Source organism: Athene noctua, chromosome 2 (genome assembly GCF_965140245.1).
Source record: "Athene noctua chromosome 2, bAthNoc1.hap1.1, whole genome shotgun sequence".
NCBI lineage: Eukaryota > Metazoa > Chordata > Aves > Strigiformes > Strigidae > Athene > Athene noctua.
In genome coordinates, this window is record NC_134038.1 from 118,921,044 (window position 1) to 118,943,944 (window position 22,901).

At 38.0% G+C, this 22,901-nt stretch overlaps 1 protein-coding gene across 9 annotated transcripts in view; it reads left to right on the forward strand.

The window, feature by feature from the left end:
* EPC1 (enhancer of polycomb homolog 1) overlaps window positions 1–22,901 on the forward strand; it is a 53,052-nt gene that overhangs the window by 4,526 nt on the left and 25,625 nt on the right. The window lies entirely within an intron of this gene.

Genomic DNA, 22,901 nt, shown 5'->3' on the forward strand with positions numbered 1-22,901 from the left:
AATATTCAAGCATCAAGTCACAAGATATTTAAATGGCTAATTAGTGTTTTGATGCACAAAAAGGAATCTATTTTGCTTCCCTTTCATCTTATCTTTCTCCCATCCTGTTTTTACAAAGAATAAATACAGAAAATAGCACGTCTTCATTATTACAACTGGAAACTTCAGTTGAGCAGTGATGTACTGTAAGAGCCTTCTGAAGGAGAAACAACCTTGCTAAGTTGGTCTGAGTTCTAAAATATGCAGTTGATGAGGGATAATAGTTGCCACTTCTTTTAAAAAGAGTTACTAAGAGACTTTAATATTAATTTGTTAACGAGTATAGTTATTCTATAGTATATTCTGCTTAGTTAAGTCATAACTTCATTTAGTGGTTTTGTTTGGAGCTAGAAGACTATAGTGAAAAGCTCTTTGGCACGCAAACAGAAGTACTTGAAGTTATCAACTGATACTGTGTTCTGACAGTTGGTTTAGCTCCCAAGTTTCTAGGGTAAACACATTGTGGCTGTTGCCAAGTCTGTTGCTAAATCTAAGAAACTAAAAACTATCAGGAGACATATGCATCTCTAAAAAAAAAAAAAAACCAACACCTTAAAAATGTAATGACACTTCTTATGCAATACTAAACCCCTGTATTGTCAAAATCCTGGGTTTTAGCAAAATGCATCCTCAGTGCTGCAATGTTAAGAACCAGGCAACGGACCACTGTTAATAATATAGTGGTGCAGATTTGGCTAACAGGTCCATTTTAATTCATAATTGCCTGAATAAAGTAGATGGATTGGATTTGTTTATTCTTTGTGAAGGATTTTTTTCAAAGGTGTTACTTTGTGTGGCTTGTTGTTGTTGGGGGCGGGGGGGGGAATTGCTTTTCTTTAACTGGAAATTCAGATTCTAGCCTGAAAGGAGACAGCTGGAAAAGCAGAGTTAACTTTAGTTATTTGAGATAAAATGCTTTACTGAAAAAGTAAGACTGATAAGACAGACCTGAAGCTTTTTGAACATGTTCAGTAATTTATGTTTCAGAGAAAAAGCATGCATAGCTTTACAGGCATCCTAGATTTGCTGGCCTCCAACCAAACCAAGGAAAACTACACTTGTGTTCCCTGCGTTTCTGTGAAAGGAAAGGAGATAGGACACAGGCCACATCCTCAGCCTCTAGATTCTCTTAGATCAAAAAATAGAAACTTAGAGTTTTGAAACTTTTTTTAAAAAAAATTATAATCCTAGTAGAAAGTTCTTTTTGTTAAAAAATTCACAACAGGGTCAAAAAAAAAAAACCACCAAACCCCCATATGTTTGAAGCACCTCATATCAGCATTCATAAGGCATATTAAAAACGTCAGGAAGTGTGAACTTCTTAGCTGAAGCAGTGCCTCCAACAAAGATTAGTGTGGGAGCAGACATACTTTTAGTTAAGTGCCCTAGTATACAACAGAGAAATTAATTCTCTAAATAAGAAAATATGGCTATGTTGATGACATTTCCAGAGTTAGTAAGTCTTACAGGTATGGGAATTATCATGGGTTTGAGGGGGTTTTGTTCAGCTTTTAAATTGAGTTTCTTATCCTGATGTAAATACCAGTATTAATATGATCATAGTAAGGTTGTGGATGTTACATTTCCCTTTAATCTTGTGCATGTTCAAGTTTGTATAGGTCAGATGCACATTTTCCATGAGGTAAACTTTTCTAAATCCTGGCCGGTGTCTCTGTCCTTGGTGTTGAGATGGAGAGAGAGTATCAAGTGGTGAGAAGTCATGTTGCTTTATTGTGCTACTCTTAACTCCCTCTTCTGACTGAGATCATGGTCCGGTAGTTAATCTTTGCCTTCATTTTAACTCTGGAATAGCAACTTTTTTGTCCTACTAGATTTCTGCCAGACCGATGCACTATGCGGAGTTCTGTTCTTAAGGTTCAGAGTTTAAAATTCGAGCTTGTTTTTTAATTTTAATTAGTATTGATAGTATCAGAAGAATTAAACACCCACAGTCTGAAATTATAATCAGTTTTTTCCTTTGTGCACCTGTTATGGTATAATTTACAGGTTGCACAGAAGGTGGTATCCAGTCTGTATGCGCAGTTGTCATCTGCAAATACTGTCATGCTCTGTTACCTAGTGTTTAAGCAAATTGGTGGAATAGTTTAAATTGTGCTTTTGATCTCTTCAAATCCCTTGTTGTAGTTATCTTTCCTGCCCTGGTTTTGGGCAAGAAAACCTTGTTCGGTAAAATTTCATTATTAGACATAGGTTTTTTTCCTCCTAATATTAGCATGACCTGTCAGTATTTGCTAAATGCTATAGAAGACCTGATGAAGATAACCTAATGTTCATTGACATGCTTTGGAACACTTTAAACACATTCTCTAATAGGATATGTCTTAATTTAGCAAAGCACTACTTGGTTAATTTCTTACCAGTTTGGGTATGCTCACGGATCACATCCTCTTGATAAAACTGCCTTGAGCACAGCTACTGTAGATCTCTTCCAAGAAATACCTGCACATAAAATACGCTATTCTCTTCCCAAATGCCTGCTGGAGGCATTGGGAATCTACCATATCCAGATTCTCTTGCTGCTGAAACAGCTGTTTTTACCGTATCAAGGAAAAAAGCTGGTAAGGAATGTGTAAGAAGGAACCCATATGTCACAGTCTAAGCCATGATGAATTTTAAAATGTGTGAAGTAAATGTATAGCTGAGGTGCACTGAGTCAGTGTATGAATAGTCTTGAATTACCTATGTAAATTTCACTAAAGGTCCTGTAGTCGTTTTGTTCATTACCTTCTTGCCAACCTAAGAAACTGCATTCTGTATGTGCTTCCATAAAAGTATGTATTTTCTGCTAATTAAACAACTGTGTACATGGTGTCTGAGTACTCTTAAAATAACCACTACCTTGCAGATGCATGATTCACTGATACTGTGTGTTTTAGGATCTTTGTAGGGACAATCAGAATTATGTGAATGTTGAAGTCATAGCAGATACTGTAGCTGAATCACCAGGTTTTGGTCTGTTTTTTTCGGGGGGTGGAGTTTTTTGTTTTGTTTTTTTGGGGGTTGGTTTTTTTTAATGTAGAGTTGGGGAAGTCCCTATAAAGTTTTTAGCTTACTAACAGAAGAGAGTATGTGTGTGTGTTGTGTGCTGCCTCCCCCCCCCCAGTTGTAGAAGTCAAATACAAATACAGTCTTAAAACAGATGAACTGAACTCATTTAGTGGTCTCTTAGTGTAGGAGAGCTGAAACGTTAAAGGATCTTGAAGTAAATGGAGAGAGTAGCAACAGGGCTTTTTATATATGCTCTTTGATTCAGAAGACCTGCAAACTAGAAGAGCGTTGCTTCCTGTTTGTTATGTTCTCCTTCGTCCAGCTTTTCTACTCTCTTATAGTAGGAGACATTAATTTTATATACTAGTCTAATCTTTTTTGTGCTTAATTTTAAAGACACTTAACTCTTAGATTCCTAAGAGCATATGTTTTTGGTAATATGATAGGAGAGAAACAAGGGTTTGTTGCAATTTTGTCTAAAGCAACAATCTACAAACACCTCAGATCAGAGCTGGAAGAGATTTTTGTGTGAGTTTGTATAATGTCCTTAATTTTACCTTTTAGTTTGGTATTGTTCTTAGTAACTTCAGATACATGTGTGTGAAAGTGATCTGAGATCGTAGAGAATTTTGAAAGAAAAAAAGTGACAGTTCATCGCAAATGGCTAACTTCCAAGTATAAGAACACTTCTATACCATATCAAAATATTCAGGTGATGAAAGGTACTTGGTTTCTTTTCCTGTCCCCCCTTTATGCTCAGCTCCCAACTATTTAGTAATAGCAGCAGCTTACTGGATATTTCACCTTCAGTTACACCAAAGCTTTGAGTTCTGTTGTGTTTAATGTTGGAAGGTACTCTGCGCGCTTAAATGTGCGTGCAAGTTAGGACATCTGGCTGATGGTGAGAAGTGGCTTCTATAGTGAGCAATTTATGTGCTGTCTCCAACTACCTAAAGAAACTGGTTAATTCAGTGGTATGAAACCCACCTGTACCAACACTGTTTTCCTTTTGAAGTCAGAGGGATAGTGGTGGCATAGACTTCTATTATAAATTGGTGGAATTTGTTGGAGGCTGGAATGAGATTGCCCATCCCAATTTGAAATCAGAAGAGGCAAAACTAATCATGTTAATCTAGAAAATAGAAGTATAGATTATATCTATGAGATTTGTCAACTTCCTGGAAGCTGCAGTTCTGTGTGAAAGTTTAGGAATCATGGTAGGTCGCCTGTTTTTCCACCATGGAGTAAGTTGGGTACTAACTTGAAGTTGTGAGTAGGGGATTACCATGGAAGTGGTTTGATAATGTGATGTTAGTTCTGTATATGGTGTCAGTTAAACATGTTATAATGGTGAAGGTGTACATGTCATACTCTAATGTTGAAAATGCTTAAGGTTCTGGAAAATAGTGAGAATAGTTGGTTGACCCTCAGTGCCTTGTGCAGGTCAGAGGCTTCTCCAGAAGGTCTAAATTCTGTTTTGAAATTATGGAGGGTATGAATTAGCAAACTCACTTTGAACAAATTTCAAGTCAAGACATCAGTGTTCTAGGTGGAGGATGTTCTTTTTCTGTTTGTCATCTATATGAGTTACATATGTATATAAAAGCAATTTAATTCCTCCTAAAAAACAGTTGTTCCAGAAAGCTAAGTGTAGACCAGTATTAAGGAATTAGTTTGTATGCATAGTCAAATTATTTTTAACCCTTTCTTGACTTCCCAGTAATTACACAAAGAGGTGATGCCTAACCTTGGTGGCTTTATGCATAGCAGAGTTAAGTACAGTGAGACCAATTTAAAAAGTTAGACTTCCTTAGCACTTATTTACTTACAATGAGGATGGTTAAGCATTGGAAGAGATTAAAAATCTCTATTATTATTTGCATTAAGACTGGGGGGAAAAAGCCGACAAAGATGACTTTGTTAGAAGTGTACTTAATAGCACAAGAAGGAATACAACTGGCAAGGTTTTGGAGTTAAAGGAGAGGAGCTTATGTCAGTGTAAACTGTAAGTCATTTTAAGGCCAGGCTCCTACAAAAAAACTTGACTTGCTGGGACTTTCCACAGCTTGTCTTGAGGAGCCCCATAAGGTTATCTTCCTGACTGTTTTTCAGATTTGATCTGTCATATAATGGAGTTCAGCAAAGGATTAATTGTATGCAATAAAACATTAATAACATTAGTAATGGGAAGGGGCAATAATTCAGTAACCTTAATGTTTTGAGGATCAGGGTGATGTGGCTTCTTTTCTTTCTCATTTTAATAGCTAACATCCTCTATTTTATTCCAGTAAAACTTAAGTTGTTCACAGGAACCTGCCTAATAGTAATTTGTTTCAAGTAGGAAAAAAAGTGCAGTGTGTCAAGTCCTTATATCTGCTAATGTTTTCTTTGAGTAGACCAATAATTGTGCCATAATTATCTGATCATATTCCTCAGAAATGTATATGCCATTATTTCAGTATCGATTAGCAAAGAGTATTCAATGTGATTTTGAATACATGTAAGTTATACATTCCTTTTTAAAGTCTTTGTTTTAAAGGAAGGTGTGTGTGTGTATTTCTGTGGGAGTCTGCTCTCCTAGAATAGAACAGTGTAATTCACTGGTGTTAGGTATATGTAACAAATTGCTTTTTCTTTTGCCACTTTGTTTCCACTTCCTACTTGTAAGAGGAAAAACTAGCTTTAATATCAAGGAATGCATCAAATGACTAATGCATCAGATTAAAAATGCAGGCTACTGCTTTTGTATCTGTATATGTCATCTTTTGTTTAATGAGCCTTTACATACACTCTGCTCGCCCTTCCACCAGCATATGTGTATTTCTGTGTATTCAGCTGTATGTACATTCAAGGACTAACACTGTTCTGGGAGGATCATTGGTTAAACAAATAGATAAAGGTAAATTTCATGAATTGAGGATGGAATCAAAGTTTGAAAACTTACTGGTCTGTCAATCTTTTCAAGCACAGGTAGTTTGAGAGAAGAAACTATCTTCTTAAGGTTTAAGTACCACTCTTAAAGATTTGTTTCCTTTATATTTAATCAGGAGTTAAGAAATTTATGCTTTTTGAATTGGAAGCTTTCAAGAGGGTGTTGTTGGTAAGGATTGCTTTCCAATATCCGTTCACATTCATACTGTTATACCAACTTCATAACTTCAAGGTTGTTCCTTCCTACTTGTAAAAAGAATTTAATTACAGATCTTGTAAGCTTGTTAAGTCTTCCAGGCAGGCTACATTTGAGGAGAGAGATTTGTAGCACAGGCTCCCCTACATATATAAATTTCATGTTACTGTCCCTTTTCTGTTCTAATTTGGAGGGCTGTATTAGAATAGAACAGAATAGACTATTTCATTGGAAGGGGGGACCTACACTGATCATCTGGTCCAACTGCCTGACCAATTCAGGGCTGGCCAAGTTCAAACATGTTAAGGGCATTGTCCAAATGTCTCCTAAACACTGACAGGTTTGGGGCATCGACCACCTCTCTAGGGAGCCAGTTTCAGTGTTTGAACACCCTCTCAATAAAGAAAGGTGAGTCTTCAGATTCTTTGTTGATCAGATTTCCAACTTGAAGCACGGCTGCTAGGAAGGTATTAGCATGGGAAGTTGAATTCTGTATAGACTTCAGTTTCCAGATTTCCCTTTTCAAAACCTGAAGATTTTGTGCAAGGCTGTGTTCAATGATTGTGGGTTAAAGATGCAGAGCTTGTTTTAGAAGGGTGCAGGTTGCTTTGCTAGACTCTGTTGATCTGTAATGAGCCTCACCCTAAATGCCTTTCTTGACATAGGTATGGAAAGACTTGACATTCCTTCTTAAGTTTCTTTCAAGCACTGGTGCTAAAATGGTATTCCTGGTTTCCCCTGAGTCTTTATGGTTTTGTTTGAGAAATGTTGCTTTTAACTGTGGTAAATTTACACTTTGCCCCCCAGACCCTTATTAGTATTTCAGCAGGATATGTCCTGTGGGTTTGAGTGCTTTTATTGGAAAGTTCAGGAGTAAGGCTACAGGTAAGAGCCAGCTTGAGTTTGAGCGCTGCAGATTTTTTGTGTTTTGTATAGTTACTGGAATCCTTTTAAGTGGATTACTTCTGCAGAGCTGTTGCATCCCTCAGATGCTTATGGATAAATTTATGTACTCTCTTCTGTTTCTCAAAAAATAATTTTTTTTTTTTACTCTTGTAGTCTGTCAAACATGATGACCTTGTTTGCCCTTCTCTTGCTATTTACTTTCTGTTTTATTAGAAGAAAGTTATGATTAATATTAGTGCACTAGCTCTGCTTTCTGATGAAGATGCTGTGGTCTTAAAGTAGGCCAATTACTGTATGAGTCTGCTTAAATGTTAGAAATAAAGGTAGTTTAATATTCGTAGTCCATCTTGGGCAACTAATGTATTTAATTGAGTTAGAACTTCCACAAACTTCAAGTCAATAGGCAGGACTTTATTTTCTTGCAGTTTGTATGGGGGGAAAGAACTTAAGCTACCAAAACTGAAGTAGGCCAGCTTCCCTTATTTTGTCAGTAATGTAAGGCTTGTTCAGTGTGAAAAAAGTATGTGTGGGAAATTAGTGAAACATGTGTTTACAAAGTACCTCTGTTTAAATCTTCTTCTTTTAAATCTTTGAATCTTCACCAGAGCTGTAGGATGACTAACAGAACTTTCTGTTGCATGTTCATTCTTTCAGCCTTCCTCTGAAGGAGAGGTACTTCCTCTGAGGTGTCTTGTCTTGAGAACATGTTTAGAAATTTGCTTAATGGTAGCTAAATATTGAAAACAAAGTAGGCATGCCTTGGGCTGGAACAGAAAGTAGTGAGGTTTTTTTGATGATCCTCAGATCTTCATTGGAGGAAGACCCTTAGGTCTGGCCTGGGTTTCCATAACATTTATATTTTTACTGTAGAAAGACCTTGAGCTGGTAGACGTTAAATTTTGTCTTTGGAAAATGAAGCTGGCTTTTAAGTAGTTGGAGTGTGGGCTACAGAATATCCTAGAAATAAAGACAAAACCTCAGGGTGGATAAAACCTGGAGAAGCTGGTGAGGGAAGAGAAGCTCTGAGATGCTCCCAAGAAGTTTATGTTACTGAGGAAGGTGTACTGCAAACTGTCAGTAGCTATAATTCTGTGTTAGTGTAATGAGTATGCTGCATGACCAGTCCAGTAAGAAGATAACAGTTTTGTTGTTGTATGGCGGGATAGTATGAAGTTCCAAAGCCATCTGGAAGTGATAGGAAAAACATTAAAGGATATTCCTGTTGCTAAATGAGAGCCTATCAAAAAATCAAACCTGTAAAATGAAGCCCTAGATTTGCTCATTATTGATTCATTTCAGCAGGTAAAGAAGGTTCATGATTTAGTAACCTGATTATTTTTGAATGTTGTTGTATGCAGTGGTTGACTAGCCTCACTTCTTTTAATTTTTCAAATTACAAAGTTACGTGACATCTTTAGATTGTATTAAATTGTAATTTCTCCAATAAAACTTTCTGGAAAAAATAATTGAATGTTTCCTGGTATTAGTTTTTTCATGATTATCATTGTCCTGTCTCCCAGCAGTGTAAGTCTGACCTCTTACTTGACCTGACCTCAAGAGAATGCTGGATAAGAAGCACTGTTTTTAGTTAGTAGGAAAGGGGAAGACCTAGCAATGAATTTGCTGGAGATACTCTCTTATCCCAGACTGTTTTGCACTCTGGTCTGGAGTGTATGTACAGTTCACTTCTATGTTTATACTGGATGTTTGTCTTGGTTTTTGTGGCTTATTCTCACCATTAACAGGGAGAGTGAGTGGGCATATATATGTTAGGCTGCGGTGTCACTTCTCTTCACATGGTTGTAGAGCTAAATTCTAGCTAAGATGTGTTCTCTGAATTGTTTACTTCATTCTTTCACATGCGTTAAATATGAGTTACATTAGCTGAGAATGGTAGACAGTATTTTTTGCCGAGGATTTGAAGGAAATTGGACCACCACTTGAGCAGGTGGCACACTGTATGCACAGGTGGAATTGGAATTTGAGGTCCTAAGCTAGCTTTTGGCAGCAGTATCATTTCCAGGGAGGGAGGGAACATCATCTTTGTCTTACAGTTCCTGAACTGACTCTAGCTGATCAAATCTTTGTCATAATACTGAATAGGTGGAGGAAGTAGGAATATATTGTTTTGTGGATAGCTAACCGTGCTTCATTGGGTAGTTCCCCTTAACTTAGCAGTTGGGAAAGGAATAAAACCTAGTTAAATAAAAAGCCATACAATACCATATATTTGAGAACTTGGAAGTAGTTATCAGAACAAGTGTGCTGTCAGAAATACCCAAAGATGTAAAAGAGAAAGATTTGAAAAACCTTTTAGGTGTCTTCAACCTATTACTATAAAAAGCTCTGAAGTATTAGTCTTGAAGACCTTTCTTGCCATATTTCAGTGGTGTGTTGATAAACCTAAGAGAAACAGCCTACCTGCGCAACATTGGAGTTAAGTGTGATCCTAAGTACCATAGAGACCTTTGTGATGGCAAACTTGTAATCTCTGCTGGAATTTCCTGTTAACAACACATTTTATGTTTATCCCTGTTTTTTTCTCACTTTGCATTAAAATGTTGGTTTTGCTTTCTGTTGATCAGTTACTGTTTGGTCCTTTGTTTTCAGCATGGGGGGAAAATGCAGAAGTTGTATAGAATTATCAAACCATTTAATGTGCTAAGTAGTATGAAACTGAGACTGTAATTGGTAATTTAAAAGCTTAACATGTGAGGCATTTCTGAGTTTTGTTTTAAGAATGTATGCAGTGTCAAGTTGATGTTTTTCAAGATATGATGTCTTTTATAATGGTTGTATAGCTAAAATAGTCCTTGCACAGAAGGGACATGATGAATTCATGCAGAGTACAAAATCTCGCTTGCGACCTCTGGTATTTTACATGGCACTAGGTGGTTGAAAGGAAGAGGTAGGATGTCTAGCATAATAGGGTGTTTTCTGAAGTCTTGCAAATGGTTTTCTCAGCTGATATGTGGGCTATAATCTTGGACTCAGTGTTTGGGAAGGGCACAAAACAGTCTCTAAAATATCTGTTGCACTTCAGTATATATTAATGGATATATAGGCACATGGATATTAATACTGCTGTAACTTTATTCCTGTGCAGCCAGAAACTGCCCATTAATAATCAGTAATGGTCTGCAGTTACACATGTAATGGAGAAGCAGGCAGCTCTGTTTTGACTGTTATGATGGGGTTCAACTGCTCTGCTTATGAGAGGTGGAGGAAATAACATGTATCTGTTCCTTGAGAGATCAGGTTTACTTAATTTGTGTCGCAGGTAGAGGCTCTTACTGATGCAGTAGACATGAAGAGTGGAATCCCAAGGAACGATGGAAATGTGAGAGGGTTTTGTGTTGGGGTTGAGTTTTGGTTTTGTTTGGTTGTTTGTAGGTTGTTATGGTTTTTTTAATATCATAAACTGTCTTGAATGCTGTGTAAGTGAGAGGTATTAAAATACCACTGGGAGGGGGAGAGGTATAGACCAAAACAAAAAAACTTGACTGGGCTAAAATTTCCGGTGTGGCCTGAAACTAATTGAGCTGTCTCCTTGTAAATCGCATTCAGTAGTCAGTAGTCCTGTTTTGTCTCAACACTTAACTCTCATTGTGTGCACAGAGGGAATAACAATGACACTTAAAATGTGTTGAACTGACACGCATTAAGGAAATGCATGTCCTTATAGTAAACCTTTCCCATTGAACACCATTACTCCTTCTTTCCTTCTCTCCTCCATATGGCTTTATTGTCTTTTACCTTAGTTGTTCAGTGTTTATACCAGCCTTAATTGAACATAAAAGGTCGTGAATTTGAAATGCTAGTCAGTCTTGTGTTTTTAAAGGCAATCTAAATAAACATTGAGATTACAAGACACCAAGAATAGCTGAGCTATAAAGAAGAATGATTTGGTGCCTGACTCATAGCATATGTAGCACTTTGTCATTCAGAACACTTTTTTACTGATCAGGAAACTTTTAAGTTGGTATTTAGTCTGAGCCTTTCAGCCTAATATAGGCCTCTGTTCTAGGGTAGCATCTTTGTGCGTTCAAATGCAATGTTTATTCTAAGCCAAGAAAAATGTCTAAATCTGTAGATTTACAAACTGACATCTGCAGCAGGAAATACATACGTAAGCCATCGCAGTAGTGTAATCTTTGGAAAATCTATTTTAAATTATTCAGTATTGCACCTGTCACTTGAAAAAGCACTTTTCTGCCTTTGTAGCATCAGACCTGAAGTTCTGATCTGTTGTGTGTTCTGAATACAGAAGCTAAGCCAGTTTAGTCGAAAAGTATTGGTAGGTTTTACTTCTGTTCTCATGAACATGTTTTGACAAAACTTAGTTCTATACTAATTGCTAAGTAGATTTCTTCTTTACTAGATGCCTTATGCAGTATAATTCTTGAGTATGTCTTTTTTAGCATTTGTACTGTGTGTGTGGGAGAATAGTTTTCTGAAATGTCTTGGCAGCTCTCTTGATACCTTGCTGTCTTGGTACATTGCAAAGCCTCTTTACTTACTAAGAGTTACAAACGGCAATATTTTTTTATCTTTTTATTTTTGAGAGGAGTTGTAATTTGGAGGAAGATGAGATGGGAACTTTGCTGCCATTGACAATGTGGCAGTTATTCAAAGGCAAGGTTGGGTATACTCTTTGCCAGTCTGTGCATTTTGTGCAGCTCGTGTTTCTGCTCATCACTATACAGTTTATTTCCGTTGTGTGTTATACAGAGGAATAAAGTACTTAAAATGCAGATATTGTGGTGTTTACAAAAGTGTGCTTGTTCAGCAAACTAGCTTTTAGTCATTACTGTGATTCACTATGTGCTTTTTCTACAGACTTGTTCTACCCTGTAGCACTGAAGTAGATAATGCTCAAAGGGGTTTTTTTTGTTTGTTTGGTTTTTTTTAAATCAGAAACAAGCTTGATAGTTTAAGGTGATGCCCTGGAAGCTGCTTTAGTTTGGATTTTTAAACTTAATTGTCATGTGTGAGCTTTTTATATGGAATGCATATGTGACTTTAAAGGTGTTTAGGTTGTTATGGCAGACTTCTTTTTGGTTGTCTGACATGAGCTGCTGAGCCTTAACTCATGAATGAACACATTTGCAAATGTTGATACTTGGTTTTCTTAGTAATGGTTTTGATGTTTTGCTGTCCCCACATAACTTGAGTACTGTATAATGTTCAGTATAAATATCAAACAAGTTCTATTACTATTTAGATGTGTATGCTTAAGATAATGAACTGTACTTTACAGAAGAGGTAGTTAAACCTGACAATGCTCTAAATGAAGTAATCTTCTGGGAAGGTACAGTTGTAGTTTTGTGTGTTACAGACCCTATCATTCACTCACTGATTTATCTTATTATTATTTCTTGTTAATTTTCATTTTTCCCCAACCAAGAGTAAAGTTGCATATGTGTTTGGTGTCTCTCGAGCTTCTTTATTAACATTAGAGTTGCATAGTGTACACTGGACTAAAACGTTCATGGAAGAAAATATTACCAGACTACTAAACACAGAGAATAAAAAGCTGCCTTGCACTCGCAGCCTCTGCTATCCTGTGACTTGGAGAGAACAGCTGTGGAAGTATGGCTGTGGTTTTTGTGCTGTTCTTACTGTCTCTGGTAGGGATGCTCATGAGCTGCTTCTTGAGATGGTGTTAGACAAAGTGACACTGATAAAATCCACGCTTGTCTTGCCATTAGTTTCCAAAAATGTTTCTGTATTCTGTGAAGAGTTTGGTTACTAGTAATGCCCAGCATTTGGATTAGCCCAGTCAACCAGTCTGGACTTGAATAGTTGCACAGTTTTGGTGTTTAGAGATCTGACCTTCAAGCTCCAGGTAATGTTAAGTTTTAGGGTCTTACTGCCAGTTCTGAGAGGAGAAATCGTAGCTCTAGATACTGTTTTTGAGATCTGTTCCTAATACTTTTTAACGAAAGAAGCCAAATCCTGTTTAGACTTGTTTCTTCTTCAGAATCTTTAAGCCTATGTAGATGTGGAAAGCTGTTGATCTCTGCAGTTTGTGCAGTCTGGCCTGTGGAAGGGGATGTTTTGAAGCCTTCAGTAGACGTAATACTGAGGAGAGAGAGGTGCTTCTCAGATTGTTACAGCTTTATTGCCTTGCCTGGTGTTTTTCTCTGCCTTACCTGTCTTGATTCTGGACTACTGCTGAGATGATTAATGGATCCAAATTGAGATATACTTTAACTGTAAAGGGAAAGGGGTGGTTTAATGAGGATCATTTGAAAACCTGGTCTGAACAACAACTCCTATGGAAGAAGTGGTAGATTAATTTTTTTCTGTAGTTGACATAACTTCATTTCTCTCAAAATTTTCTATCTAAATGTAGATTTGTAACTTACCTGTTAACTTCACCCAGTGCGGTTTATGATATTCCACTGTATATAACTGGAATAGTTGAGGCAACCTGTCTGTGTTGGAACACGCAACCCTTTGTGCATCTGCATATTAGTATTGTCCAGAAGAGTAGTGAAACAGAATAGGAATTTGTTTGCTGTGAAGTTGGGCTACCATGTTACTTGTTAATCAAATGATGCTGCTTTTTTTTTGTCAGTGCTCAGTACTGTTAACAGTAGTATCAAGTCTCTGTAACTAATAAAAATGCTGGAATCCAGTTGTACAGCTCTTGCCAAACAAAATTATTTGAGTTGTTATGCAGTATTGCTGGTGCACAGTAATGTTTAAACAAGCTGCTGTGTCTTTTTTTTAACATGGGAACTTGATACAATTTTATTGCTGTTCAACTGATGAAATGATCTTGGGAAGTTTCACTGCCATTTTCCCCATACAAGGGGAAAATAATTTTGCTATAAAGATTTATTTGGGCTCTCCTAAGTGGCTTTATAGCTGAAACCTCTGATAATGAAAGGCTATTCTAAAGGCTCTTATGCTGCAGATTGTATCCTGAAAGCTGTATTCTTGTAAACTGTATCAAATCTTAGTTCATTTTGTGTTAGACTGATTTCAGAGTGGAGGTCATGCCCTGGACTGTTTAAGTAATATGTTAAAAGCATCTTAGTGTGTTCATTAGAATAATATTTTATAGAGGGAATTTATTTAGTTATTAAACTATATTCTGTTTACTATAGATTGCTGAAATCGTTTTGATGCATTGCAGTCTAACAAATTACAATGATGCAGCGGGAACAGCGTGGCTGGGTAAGGAAGGGGGACTTCGGCAGGTTTGCAGTCAAGTCCAACATCTTGTGAAATGTGGCTGTGTGGCAGTCACATGAGATGGGCTGAGCTGGTTTAACTGTGGTGGTATTGAAAAGAGGCAGTTCCACTGTTTTCCTAGAGCTTGCTATGGTCTTTACATGTCTGTGAGCTGATGTAGCTTACTGCAGAAGACTTGCCTAAGAATAACTCCCCTCCATGGGTTATGGGCTGAGGAGTTCCAAGAGAGCCAAAGTGATTACAGAGGAAAGGATGGGAAATTTTTATGGCCATTACCAATGCTGAGGAGATGGAATAGCTCCTTCTGCTAGTACTGAGCTGTTGGCAATTCCTAAACAAAATATTTCAAGCTGATACTGTGTCCTGTTCTGAATACCCGAGTGCAGTGGTGATTTGGCAAGCAGCCAAGTCACTTCAGTGTTTTTAGGTAGTGTCCTGGGTTTGGCTGGGATAGAGTTTTCTTCCAAGTAGCTGGTACAGTGTTTTGGATTTAGTGTGAGAATAATGTTGATAATGCACTGATGTTTAGCCGTTGCTAGGTAGTGCTTATCTAAGCTAAGGATTTTTCAGTTTCCCATGCTCTGCCAGGTGCACAAGAAGCTGGGAGGGAGCATGGCCAGGACATCTGACCCAAACTAGCCCAAGGGGTATTGTGTACCATAGAACATCAATGACCAGTATATAAACGGGGAAGTTGATTGGTGGGGATCACTGCTCCGCATGGGTCAGCAGATGGTGAGCAGTTGCATTGTGCATCACTTGTCCTTTCTTGGGTTTTATTTCTCTTGTTATTTTTATTGCATTCTTTTTATTACAATTATTCTATTTTATTATTATTATTGTTATTATTATTGTTATTATTACTACTACTACTACTACTGTATTTTAGTTATTAAACTGTTCTTATCTCAACCCACAAGTTGGGGTTTTTTTTCCTGATTCTCCTCCCCCTAGCCCACTGGGAGGTGGGGGGAGTGACCAAGTGGCTGTGTGGTGTTTAGTTGCTGGCTGGGGTTAAGGCATGATAGGTAGTCCAAACAGGGCTTGTGTCTGGGAAGACTGAGGTGTTAAATTCTGTTTGTGAACTATACTGTGTAGTTAATGTATGTATTAAATACTAGAGTTTCCCTGATTCTCCCGGGGTTCCTCGGTTGTGTATGTTACTCTCCCCAGCATGTCTTGAGCCAGTCTCATTAACTTCGTCGTCTTGGTCTGTTTTTCACAGTGATTTAAAATACAAACCTAATTTCAGTCTTCTGGTAGTAGGACAGTAAATCATTCTCCATTTCTTTTAGCATTGTTGTCATCTCTAGTATTAGTGGTATTGGACTTCTGGGTCAAATGCCTTATGTGTCCTTCACCTCCCTACCACTGTTCACTGAACAAGCATAGCAGGTGAAAATTTTCCAGAAATTACAAGTAATTTGCTGCTGGAAGTCCATGAATGTAGAAGCAAGACTTTTCCAAGAAAAGGGCAGAGTCCTTACATACTCTTAGAAGTGTCTGATTTGAACATGGAAAGCAGTCGACTACAATGTTCAGGATGGTGTGGTTGACCTCATTTCTAACCAGTGTTCTAGATAAAAAGTCTAATAATTAGCAAGGTTTCTTGATAGTTTGTTAATTACAAACCCACGTATTTTTAAAAGTAAATTAGATCACATTTTCACCAAGCAATTGTTGTTTAATCTTATGCAGCTATTTTAAGTTGGCATTTGTAGCAGAGACCTAATTATTATACTAATTACAGTGGAATCCTTCTTAATTGACTACTCGTGAGACTGACATCAGTTGATTAACAGAAGCGATCTCCATAGTTTTTCATGTTTGGAATATGAAGGGACAGTTTTAGGCTCTGCTGTAATAACAAGAAAACAGTTTACTGCACAGAACGATTTGGGGCATTGAGGTATCTTTGCAGCCTCAGACAGGAAGATCTACAGCCATGTGGTTTGGGTGAATCTTCAGGCAGCTTAAATTGGTGTGAGAAGATGTTTACCCTGTGTCCATATATACTAGTAGCGATGATAGAAAGATGCCTTTCAATTGCTTGTGGGCCAGACTGGGGAGGGTTAGGGGTGGAGAGAAGTAATCAACTATCTTCCTGCGGACCCATCACAGGGAGAGAGCAAGGAATGACATAATGCTGCTTTGACCCACCACTTTTGTTTTGATGATCTGTGCTTGTTGTGACCAAATTTAAACTATTGCTAACACATTATAGGGTATTCATGTACTTGAGGTCCAAAGGGTAGAAGCTGCATTTATATTTACCAACATAACAGTTGCCTTGCCGTTATCAAAGGTCAAATCTGTATGCTGGAGTTTGGCTGTGCTGCCTCAGAGTCAAGGGTCAGTGTATGGCACTGATCTTGTGCTGGAATACCTGTCGAAGACTTCTGTGCTCTGCAGGGCAGGATCAGATTGCCCTTATTGGTATGACTTAAGTCAGGTTTGGAGCCCTTCACTAGTGGTTGTTTGGAAACAGACGCTGTAACAAACCTGTCAGTGTCTTTGCTGTTTTGCATGTAGTCGGTGTGACTGGATATGCATGTGAGGGAAAGGAAAAGTGCATGGTGGGCTTCTGTAATAAGCTGTGAAGCATGTTGTTCATGAAGAACTGAGCATTTTTGATTTCAGTCATACTAGAAGCCACTAGAGCCAGTTGCTGCCCTAAAAATAAGAAAAATGCAAAATCAAAGTATCTGAACAGTTTACGTTGATCTAAGATGGCTACTGTGTTCTGGCTGTGCGTTCTGTACCTTTGCTTGCAGCACTGCTGGTGTTTGCCTGTCCCTGGGTGAGCGCTTTCTATTGCAGTGGCAGGTAACTATCCCCAGTCCCACAGAAACATTATTTCTAATGCCTGAACTGGTTCTAGGAAAGAGGAAGAAATAGTGTGAGTGAGGAATAAGGGGTGGCATTAAAAAAAAGCGCCTTATTTTCCGTGGCAGGTAATTGTCCAAGATCACTCTCCATGACCATCCTTATCTTGGATATCAATTATGTCTGATTAGTAAGTTGCAGGACAACTAAGATCTGGTAACAAGAGGAGAAGATGAAGAGCATGAACCAGTTTGGTTGTTTAATTCCTTTGTTGTCTTTGTGCACAGATTTATTGGATTGTGTCTATGAAGAAATTTCCTTTAGAGTGGATTGACTATCACTTTGAGGCCACCTTCCCTGATCACGCAGGTTACTGAGATCCTCTATGGCTGAGAGACAGGATACGTGTCCCATAGCTCACTGAGTCAGGGAAGGGGGGAGGTTGGGAAGTGATTTGCATTCAGTAGGTCACTGAAGTGCTTCAGTAGTCCCTGCCATATGTTATGGGATGAGTTTGAATAGTCTTGGTGTGCAGCTGGGTCTCCTAGCAACTTTGTGTTGTCCTCCACTATCCTTCCACCAATAAATGTTGCTGATGTGAGATAACCTAGGTGTAGGAACAATACTGTCCCTGTGAATTTAGTGGCCAAAAAGCTTTACCTTACAACATGGAATCAGGTTGCTCTTGCACCGCTTCATCACCTCTGGGTGATGGAATTAACAACTACTGATTTTTCCAGTTCCTAATGTTTTCTTATTTCATCTTTATATCATAGTAATGTATTTGTGTTTAAGATGAGCTGCAGTTTTGTTGGATTATTCTTGTGTGTTTAGGTTTTTTTCTAAAAGTTTTGGATCACAAATTGGTAGAGGGTAAAATGTGTATTAAAAAGACATCTCTGAGTTTGTATACTTCTACATCCTTGATTCTGTCTTAACTGTGATCTGGTTTAGTGTAACTGTTGTGAACCTAATGCTTCTTGACAACTACCTGTTGAAAACGGTATCCTTCTTAATTCTTGTACCTCGACCATTATAGTATGAACTGTGAGATGGTAACTTTGGGAAGCATGTCTGTTGGACAGGGGATGAATGAGAGTATTCTCCTCAGTCATACTGATGTAAATCAGCAGGTCTGTGAAGACCAGCAGATGGACAGTGGTTTGATGTGATACCCAGTAACTACAGAATCAACTGTAGTGTCCTTCTGTGGTTTTTTTTGTTTCAGAGGCAGAGATGTGTTTATGATGTGCACAGACTTGAACTCACTCCTGTGCCCTTTTTATATGTACCAATATTTTAAAAAGCTCTTTGCTCTGTGTGGCTGCTTCTGCCACCCCATCTTTTTCTTTCCCCAACTGAAAGCACTCCCTTCCTTAGGGTAGGCTTTGAGAATTTGGAGACTTTCTGCTCCACTCTACACACTGGATTTAAGAGTTGGCAGTTCTGGTCATTTCTGTAAGCTGATGTGCCTTAAATGATAATCTATTTTAAGACATGGAATAATTTGGGGAAGTTACTTGAAGTATGGCATCAAATTACAAAACAGTGGATTGTTTCTTTCATTCTTAAGAAGCTGCACTTTTTACTTTCTAAAATGATAATGTACATTCTGACCCTTTTTGGTTTGTTCAACTGTTAATGACAGGATTATGTCACTTGAATATAGTCTCCAAGTTGTGCTGCAGAGTATTTCGTCAAAGAAATTTTTGTGCTCTGCCAGTGCCAGTTTTCTTTGAGAAACTGTAACTTGGGAGAGTAACTGTAACTTGGAATCCAACAGTCATGTTGCCAAAAACTCATCAAGTATTACCAAAATGTGGAAGAAGGCAAATACTGCTTGTTTTCACTTGCTGCACTTCTGCTTGGTTTTGCTTGCAGTCATGAGTGCCTGCTTGTAGTCAGGTTCCACCACAATTATAGCATCCTTTCTTTTATGTTCCAATTATTGTGTAATACAGCTTTTTTTAATGTAGTGTGCTAAAAATGCAAGAAGTATGCAAGTATTAAACTTGAAGAATTACACCAGTGTCCTTGCATTATCATTTGAGAGAGGTTCTGTTACCCCCCCAAAGTAGAACTGAACAAAAGTTCCAGTCCCTGCAGGCTGCAGTGAGAGCTGCTCAGCTGTGTTCCTGTTTTTCCTTGTGCTTCTGTTGCTGCCAATTTGCTTTAGATTATTTTTTGACTCTTGGATGTTTCAGAACATGCATGGCCATACTGATACAGTAAGAGTGGATACAAGGGACAAACTTGGTATCTTAAAATTAATAGAAAGAAAGACTACAGAACAAAGAATGGTGTTGATATATAATTTTCTTAGGAAGTTTAAGTACATCAGGCCTTGCTACATTCCTGAGTAGTCAGAAGAAGGGTTGATGTTTTTGGAGGGCTTTTCCTGTAGACTAATTGGAGGAAAAATTCTACAGGAGGAAAGTGGTTTGTTTTGTTTAAACAGCTAGCAGGGTAGTCTGAGATGTGTTGGAATTTTAACTGTCCACATACTTTACTGGACAGGAATATAATGGGATGAATAAGGTTGCGGTTTCATGTTACTGGCTGGGTGTTGCAAAAAGTGGTAAAGCTGATCTTTTCCTCGGGCCCCCTCTGTCTCTGGGCTGAGTGCTCCAACTGCACCCTTTGACTCTGGGATTGTCTGACAACAGGATGAGCCAGTGTAGGAAGCTAAACTGATGGAAAATGGGGGGGGCGGGGGGAACTGACGACACACGCAAGCAGATTTTTAGGTTTTGGATTAACTCTTTCTTTGAATAGCTTTAAACGCAAATTTGGATGAACACTAGTACAAGATAGAGGGTACGAACAGTACTATGATACTAAAAGTACTGGATCAAATTTGTCTCACAGCACAACCAACTCCCAGAGTTGTATTTCTGATATTTTTTATGTCCAGATAGAGAAAGCAACTGAAGAGGGAAGCTTTTCTGATATAAGCCTGACTAATAGGTTGAAAGTAGTTAAACGTAGAAGTGGAAGGCAGTTTCTGTGAGAATAAACTACCTGCAATAAGTATGTGTTGTGTGAAACAGGGTAGGTATGAAAGATCCAAGGGAATCACGTTGAGAGAGAAAGGAAAGAAACTGCAAAGTCTCCTGTGCCTTTCGGTAGTTAGAACTGAGGTTTTTTTGTAAGAGAACTGTGCCTATTCCAATGTAGTTTCAATAAGAAGGATAACTTAACATAGCGATTTGAATGCACGGGAGGTGGAAACTGATGAATAGGAACAAATAATATGTAAACAATTAATATTTACTTGAAAGGTTTGGTTCTCGCCTAGTTCCTTTTTTCAGACAAAGTGCAAGAATTCAAAAAGAATATTTTGTAAATATTTGTAGTAAGAGGAAACCTTGATGGTATTTGATACTGAGATGGTTGAAATGTTTTATCTGCAATAGCTTTTCTTTGGCCCTTGATATTTATTTTTAAAAGACGTTTTTTAGTTTAGTGATACAGCTAAGCCAGGTTAATGGCTAGCTGCTACCAAAGGAAATCATGTTTCTCTCTTCCTCCCTTTCCCCAGTGCCTCTTCCACCTGCCCTGGAAGTTCAAGGAGCTAATTTGTCAGACAAATTGTTTCTAAGGGTTCTTAGGGGAAATAATGGGAGGGAGATGGTTTTCCATGGATTTGCTTCCCTAAACTGTCATCATAGGTTCAGTCTGGCATAAGGCAGTGGTAATACGGAGAATGACAGCAAGGGGCACAAGACTGCACCTTGTGGTGGGAGCTAACTGTTAAATGAGTTTCCTTCTAATATGACAAATTACAGACTTTGAGCTTGACTAACCCACCTAAAATTCATGCTAGGAATTTAAAGAAACAATCTGAAATAATTTCACAGCTATTTGAGAACTTCTGAGGGACAGGTGGTGACCCAGAGGAGAAGGGAAAAAGGGACTGCAACAGTGCTTCTTTAAAAACAAACAAACAAACAGCCCCCCCACCAACATGAAATCCACAAAAAAACCTCAAACCCAAACCCTGTAAAAGGTGGGAGCTAGAGGGTTACAAATAAGCAAGCTTAACTACAATTCCTGGAGGAATATGGATAATGTAAATTACTAATATGAGTTTTTCAAGAATAAACCCCAGTTAATCCAGTCTAATTTCTTTCTCTGGCAGGGCAAGGGACCTAGTAGATAGTTGCATCTTGGCTTTTAGAAAAGGCTTTTTGATACTGCTCTGTTATGCAGTGAGCATAAAATACTGTAGAAACTGTTGTATAGTGAAAATATATCTGATTGGAAAACTGTATCTGGGAATGGTTCAAAAGTCAATTTGTTAAACTTCTGGAGACATCTGTCTTTAAATGTCTTTTGGTGTTTTGGGGAGGGACTTGGACTACACCATCTACATATTAAATCAAGAAGGGTGGTCAGCATGTTTGATTAGGACTTGGAATTCAAAATCATCTGACAAGCTGAGAAAACCACTGCACTTTTAGATGGAAAGCTATGGTTTCTGATGAAGTGTTGCGTTTGGGTGGGAGTAACCAGCTGTGCAATCACATTGGAGAATGACTGCAGAATAGAAACTGTAAGCTGTAGTGGGTTAGTTAATTGTAGATATTTAATGTGCTTTCATGTTAAAAATGAGTGCTTCCAGAGTTACCAAATCACACATGATTATACGTAGTCAGGAGAGAGAGATGTGCTGAGCTGCCAGCTGGGATGTTGAAGTTGGGGCAAAGTTGCTGTTGCTGATTTCTGTCCAAGTAAGTGAGAACTTGGTGCATGTAACCTCCCATAAAGGGGAAGTTCCCTGGTCTGCTTATTTTCTTTTATTTAGTGGCATGTCTTTTGTGATGAATTGAAACAGATATGAAGAGCTGATCAGTTTACCTGTTTTAGTGGAGGAACTTTTATCCAGTTGCTTTTGTAATATGTGGGTCTACTAACACCCTTGCTTAAGTACTGAGTATTTTTGTAATTGGGATGAAAGTTGGGCAGAACTATGACTTGTGCTTCTGTTTCAAGAGTATTAAGACTTCTTTAAATATTTGTTACTGAAGCCTATTGGGAAATAAGTATGGACTATTGGTACTAACTAGCAGTGACCATTTCCATATCAGATATGGATCAGAGAAACTGAAATCTTAATTTAGTTTCTAGCCCCCTTTTTTTCCCTGAAACAAAGCAGGTTTTTATGTTTGAAAACACTAGTTGGAATAAATGCACCAGGAATTCTTCATATGATTATAAAAACAGTAAGTCTTTGCTGTTATTCAAAAAATATTGGCTGTTGTTATGTGTTTGACATAGAATCCTACTATATGGAAATAAAGCTTAATTCCCTGGTTTGCAACAGTTGTAGCTGTTGGGACAAAATCCTGAAGAATTATTACTGTTTACATAAAATTGAGGTGTCTTCACTAAAAAGCAGAAAAGAAATTATTTTGTACCATACCAAGAAAGAATTTAGGTGCTACACCTCCTAGGTGACATGTGTGTCTGCACTTAACAAATGCTAGAGGATCAGAATTCATCCAGTAAGTTTTACTCACAACTGTACGATATGTCCTGTTCTCAAGATTAGTCTCTTTTCATGAAGAAACTTTTTAATGGGACAGATGTGAAAAAGTCTCTCTGAAGCTCCTTTGAAGATAAAGGTAGGCTAAAATCCTGTGAATCCTTGCAGCAGAATTATACCTTGAAACGAATAAGATCATACATAAGAACACTGAAATGTTTGTACTTTGGTATTAAAACTGATTATCCCTGCCACACTTTTGCTGCAGTTCCTGTTTGGAGTATTTCAGTAATCTGGTTT